Source organism: Tribolium madens, unplaced genomic scaffold, assembly GCF_015345945.1.
Source record: "Tribolium madens isolate multiple individuals breed KSU strain unplaced genomic scaffold, Tmad_KSU_1.1 Scaffold_19;HRSCAF=116;Tcas5.2_LG9, whole genome shotgun sequence".
Lineage (NCBI taxonomy): Eukaryota > Metazoa > Arthropoda > Insecta > Coleoptera > Tenebrionidae > Tribolium > Tribolium madens.
Window position 1 is genome coordinate 6,589,065 of NW_025400983.1, and position 6,155 is coordinate 6,595,219.

Below are 6,155 nucleotides of genomic sequence, written 5' to 3' on the forward strand. Positions count from 1 at the left end.
TGAATTAGACGAACAAGAAATAAACAGCAAGATACTCGGACTTTATCTTAAAATTTCGTCGTAAAAATGATTTGTGTCACGTTTCTGGGATGAGAATCCGTTAAAAAATTCTCATAATTTATATAAAAAATGTAAACTCCAATTAGCTCACACATAATTTTGTTAAATTACATTAAGTGTTAATTTGGATAAACTTAATGTCGGTATAAATTGGTTTTAAGTCAGGGAAAAGCACCTAAAAATTGATTTGATGAGAAAAATTTGTGGTAAACGCGCATACATGGAAGGCTAATTTTACCTAATGTCGTCTAATGAATATTTGTGGTTAGTATTTTTATTACAGAAAAATTTGCTGTTTGTAATGTTTTTATAATCGGAGGAAACGCTAGTTACGAGTAAAAATCAATTTTAACTGTTATAAGTACAAGCCATTGAAAAATGTATTTACAAAGACGGAACTATTGCCCTGCGTGTGATTAATTAGTACTGATTCCTAATTACTAATTAGACCAGTAAATAAATGTCACATATTTAAAAGGGAAAGTGATATTCTACCTATGATCTCTCAGATAAAAAAATATTTTTTTTACCACTAGCTTTAGAAGACATTATTTTGAAGCTTGAGAAACCTCCACTTTAGCGAATAATAATGGATCTTTCTCCCCTATTTGGTAATAAATAATAATAAAGACAATTTTCAATATTGGCATGGTTAACATAGATATAGTACAGTATGTTCCCGGATTGAGTTTACGAGAGGAAAAAAAATTATCTTTGATTTTACGCCAAAACTGCAAAGGTAAAACATTTTTTGCTTTACCTGAAACGAGCAAATCTGTAATTACAACTTCATTATTCTAACTCAATAGAAAGAAAAGTTCATTTTTCTCCTGATTTTTTTTTCTATTTTGAGTTTAGAATAAGTCTATTCCAGCACCCAAATGGCGTCATTTGAGTGTTTTAAAAAGTCGTTGGCGTTAATTTAATTTTAGTGATGGACTTTCTTCACAATTCATTTTTAAATGTGAAAATAAGAATTATTTTTATTTTTCACAGACGCCTAAAATTATTCCACATAAATGTCGCCAACCGTCTCAAAATTCTCTCGAAAAAAATTAAAATTTTCGTCTTTTAATTTATAAAATGATATAAAGCGGCAAAATAGAAAAAATAGTATAAAGCACTTGTTGCAGAAGGTTCTTCAAGAACTAATTTTTTTCAAATTTGTGCTGGAAGAGATTCTTTCTGTAACTTGTACTTTAATATACAGAGTGGTTATAAATAATTTTCATCTAGCCAGCTTTGGAATTTTTTTGCATGTAACTTTATTTGTGCCGCTCTACTTTTTTGAAAGCTCTAGTTCTGTCATTAGTGTCACTTATTAATTAATAATAAATTGTAGTTAATTAAATTTTTATTGTTTCAACTAATTTCGAATAATAATTGATAATAATGTATACTTTGGAAGAAAACAAGTTTATAATTGAAGTTTATTTTCGAAGTGGACGCTTAGTAAACGGCGATTTTTTAATTTTGAGTTACAACAAGTAGGTACCCCTATTTTCGTAAAGCGGCATTTTTTATTTTACATGGAAAATTCACAGCTGGCTAGATGAAAATCATTTATAACCACTCTGTACTATTCTCTGCTTTTTAAGTCCTATCACATTGGCGGTTTTATTATTTTGACAGTGATGTCACTAAAAGTTTGCCTCGGGAAGACATATTTTTTTAACTCTAAAAGTTAGGTCAACTTATTTATTTTTCAAAGTAGGTAATTAATATTTTGTATGATTTTTAATTAGAACAAATTTCTTTTGAAAAACACAATTAGATTAATAAATTATCATTTTTAAGTTGTTATTGTATCAACATATATTTGTTATTATAACTGTTTTAAAAACAAAAACACTTTCGTAATAAAGAAACGCAAGCAGGAAATAGAAGAGGAATTTTCTGTACTATATTTAAATTCTCATAGTTCATTCAAGTTCCTCTATTAGAGAAAAAAAAAAAAACACTCCTAATTATTAAATAGACACCATTCCAGTGGCTACGCAATTGGTGTCTATTTGACGGTTTAATTTAAAAGATAATAAAGCAAAAACGGAGATTTTTAATTTGAAAGATTTTTCTCAAACTTTGTCCCCAGATTCAATAACCTTTCGATTCAATAAATAATAAAAACGTGCAAAAGCATTCTGGCACTTTTTTAGTTCTAAATTGTTATTATTTTGATTAGATTTACAAGTTATAAGACACTTTACGAACTATAAATATAAAATAGTTTTATCTAATCTCGTTATCACACACACTTTATTCCAAATATTTTTCGTTTTGCAAAAATAAGAACAATGGTGTTTCCCGGTTTTCGAAACCGTCCCAACAAATTTTTCTTAGTCACTCATAATTTTATTTATTGCGTTATTGTTTTCACTGTAATGGAAGTTTGTTGTAAGAAAATAACAAGCTGATAGCAACTTGTCGCAAATCAAAAACAAATAAACAATTGTGTTGTAAAATCGTCCAATTTTCGTCCGATTTGGGTTATTACAAAGAAACACCCGTCAAGCATGTAAACACACTTTGTTTGCTACAAATGGTGATTCATGGAATGCATTAATTTCATTAACTGTGTGTACAGCCGTACAATTAGGACCCAATTGGAGAAAACCGTTTCCTCAAAATTTTAACCACTCGAGATGAAAGTACCATTTCTGGTCCTTATCTCGCCCAATATTTAACTATGAAATAAGCAAGTTTGAGGGGCGATAAGTCGAAGACGTCCCTTATCTCGTCCAAATATGGAAATTTTGTTTCAAATTAAGCCCAATGTCACAATCAGCCGAATCCACAGTGCGATAAAGCGATTTTAAAAGTCAGCCTTATCGGTTTGGACGTTGTCCTCCGCGCGTTCTTACCCCACTTGGTCTGTTCGTCATATGCGCCGGCGCCAAATGCACATAGCTGGCTACCATACGCCGAAAAACGACCAGTTTAGCCACTGACTTTCGTGGGTTGAGCGTTTTCGGCCTTAGTTAAGTGACTTTCTCCATTTTGTGCTTTCACCCTATTTTTGTGACACTTTTCACCGTCTCAAACCCAAAAAAAAAGTAAGTACCGGCCCGGAATTTTCGAATTTTTTTGCAAAATCATCGCAGATGGCGCCAGCGTTGCGGTGCCAAATTTCGAAAAGAAGTAATCGTGACGAGCCGAAATTTCATTCCATTATTGTAATTGAATGTGGCATTGCTGCTTAAAATAGAAACGGGTGTCGTCGATGGCGGCTTTAGCCGCAATTAACACTTAATTTTGGGTGAAGTGAAGTTTCAGCGGAGAAGTTCCATTTATTTCGGTGTGCGAGTTGAAATTTTCGGTAAACAAATGCCTCAAACTGGAGTGGTCTAGGTCAGTTCGAGTGTCTCAAATATCGAAAAGTTGATTAACATAGATTTGGGATTGCCCAAATATTTGCATCTCATTTAGATAAACGTTTGCTGTTTAACAATGTATTTTTGAAAATCGGTGCGGACTTTAAGACCTGTCACTTGCGGGCGTTTTGACTAACGGCGGGACATTTGGCACGGGTTCATGTCGTATTCTGGGAGCATTCAGAAATGCGCTCGACGCAAAAATCGAAAATCCTCGCGAAAAATTGGATTTGAGCAGTCCACACTTAGCATTTGGAAAGGCTTCCAAATTATACAAGAATCGAATAAATATTTATAAATCCTAGAAATAATTTAGAAACGTGTTGCGCAACACGGCTAAACATCGTTGCATTTGCATATAAATTTACCAGATTTCATAATTATTTTAGTGAGAGTAACTAAACATTCGCAAGATGACCTTAAATTGCCGATTCCGAATTTCTCATCTACGATTGTTTTGTTGCAGGACGACCTTAAGGACGGATACGTGATTTGGCAATTGCGGTGAGTGTGACACGAGATTATTTTCTCGGACGATAAATTCGGTAAAACGGCACTGTAAAAGGACCGATCGGAGATCTCGGCGACGGAATATATTTACGGTTTACGTAACAAGACTGCCTACCTAACTGGTTTCCAGAGACAAATTCACCTGACGATATTTAATGACTTCCAAACTGCTCCGACTTTATTACTCACAAGCAACACTGTGGCGATTTTACAAAATTACGAGGAGTACAGTCAGGGGCACAACTAACGCGGCGCATAGCTGGTTGTATAACAAGACAAAAATTTCACGATTGGCCGATTAAATTTGTACGATCGACTTAATTTCATTATCCGATTGTTTTCCCTCTTTTAATTATTAATAAGTTAACGATAACCCAAACGGTATAGGTTAAACTAGAATGTAATTTACTTATGTAAGTCATTTCGGATCGATTTTGTTATTATTAAACTGCTTAATTCAGTCTGTCCTGGTATTTGTGTTGCAATCAACTCGAAAAAAATCATTCGATTTGTGTGTTTTCCGCCTACGAGTTCGAATCAACACGTCGCAAGTACAGCATTGAATTAACAATGTACCAGCATAAAATCACAATTTGTGAGACTTGAGGAATTTGCTTCATAATGATCTGGGAATGAGAGAAGATGCTGATATTTCCAAGAAGGTGTCTTTTCAGGAGTACTGTTAACATCTTACCGGGCAGCATTAGATTACATTTTATATTTCTAATACTGTCAGGTAAAGATGTCCTCCGGGCTCCAATCCACCACGAGAAGAGTTTGCAAAATTTTTCATTTTTTATTGTGAGTAGACATGCACACGACCTCAAGGCCTCAGGTTATAAAACACATTAATGAAGATGTTTTCTTAACTTCTGTAGCAATTTCTTAATTTGCTTATTTACAATTTTGCAAAATATATATTTGAGGTTACAAATATTTAGGATTTATTTTATTTATGCGCAGTAATCAGGTTTAAAAATAAAGTACATTATACATATTTTACATTAAAAAAAGTTTGTTCTTAGACAAAGTTACCGAAAATATAACTAAAATAAAAAAAAATAAAATTTTTTGTATCTTTTTTTAATTACGTTGATTGTAAAATGTAATATTTGCTATTTTAAATTTTTGGAACGGTTATAGAGTTTATAATTTATTTATTTCAAGGAAATAAATATTTAATTTACAAATATATCACAACCGGTGCTAGGTACAAAACGTATTAAATTTTTTATTCTTCAAAATTGTTTTGTAACTTGCGGAAAATAACAACATTTTTTAAATGCATAAAGTGCTGTCAAGGTTTATTTATTTTGTGGCATAATCAGTCATTACTAATTGAACTGAGCTGCCTTTCAGCAAATTTATTAAAAATTTAAAATTAACACTGCGATTTTGGATTACAACACTAAATAAAACTAGAAATAAAGTGTATTAATTTTGCAAATAATGAAAAAAAAAGGCCTGAAATAAAAAAAGATCATCATCAGTAACAGTAATTTCACAAAAAAAAATTAAGACAATCAAAATTCGTTGCCACATGCAACTAAGATGCTACAATTATGTACAGTTGCGGAATTAAAATTTTGGGCAGTATTGTAATTTTCATAATGTAAACTCTACAACAACCTTTACATCAATAACCTCATTTTTTACTCTTGTCATGTTTATGTCATTCTGACTTCAAAAATAGCGTCACTCAGAGAAAAGTTTAATTGTCCAATATTAGTCATGGATGACACTAAAAGGTAGTTTACAGTGAATTTATGAAGTGGGGTGATTTTAATAGAAATTTTAAGAAATGATAGTGCGAATAGCTTTGACACGTGTGTCTTGATTCTTTTCATGTGTTTTAAAACACAGTTTGTGTTAATTCCTGTTTTATTTTTTAAACCTTGTTTGTTATTATAAGCCACTCCAAACATGTCGCACTCTTGTACACGTAAGTATTTCAACAAGTGGTCTTGTGTAATTAAAATATTTTGAAAATGCAACTTAGCATAAATACATCTTTAAGTACCGGTTTTGAAAATGAAGCGTTTAAATTCGTATTAGATGAAGAGATATTTTTCATAATTACGGGTTTGGGTAACAGCCTTGTTTTAATTGATTTTTTGGGTTTGTTCACCCAATAATTTTCCGTTTGCACTTTTGTATCAATTATTTTTAGATTGGTGATAACCTTTTGCCTGTTTACCATATTTAAGTCTATAT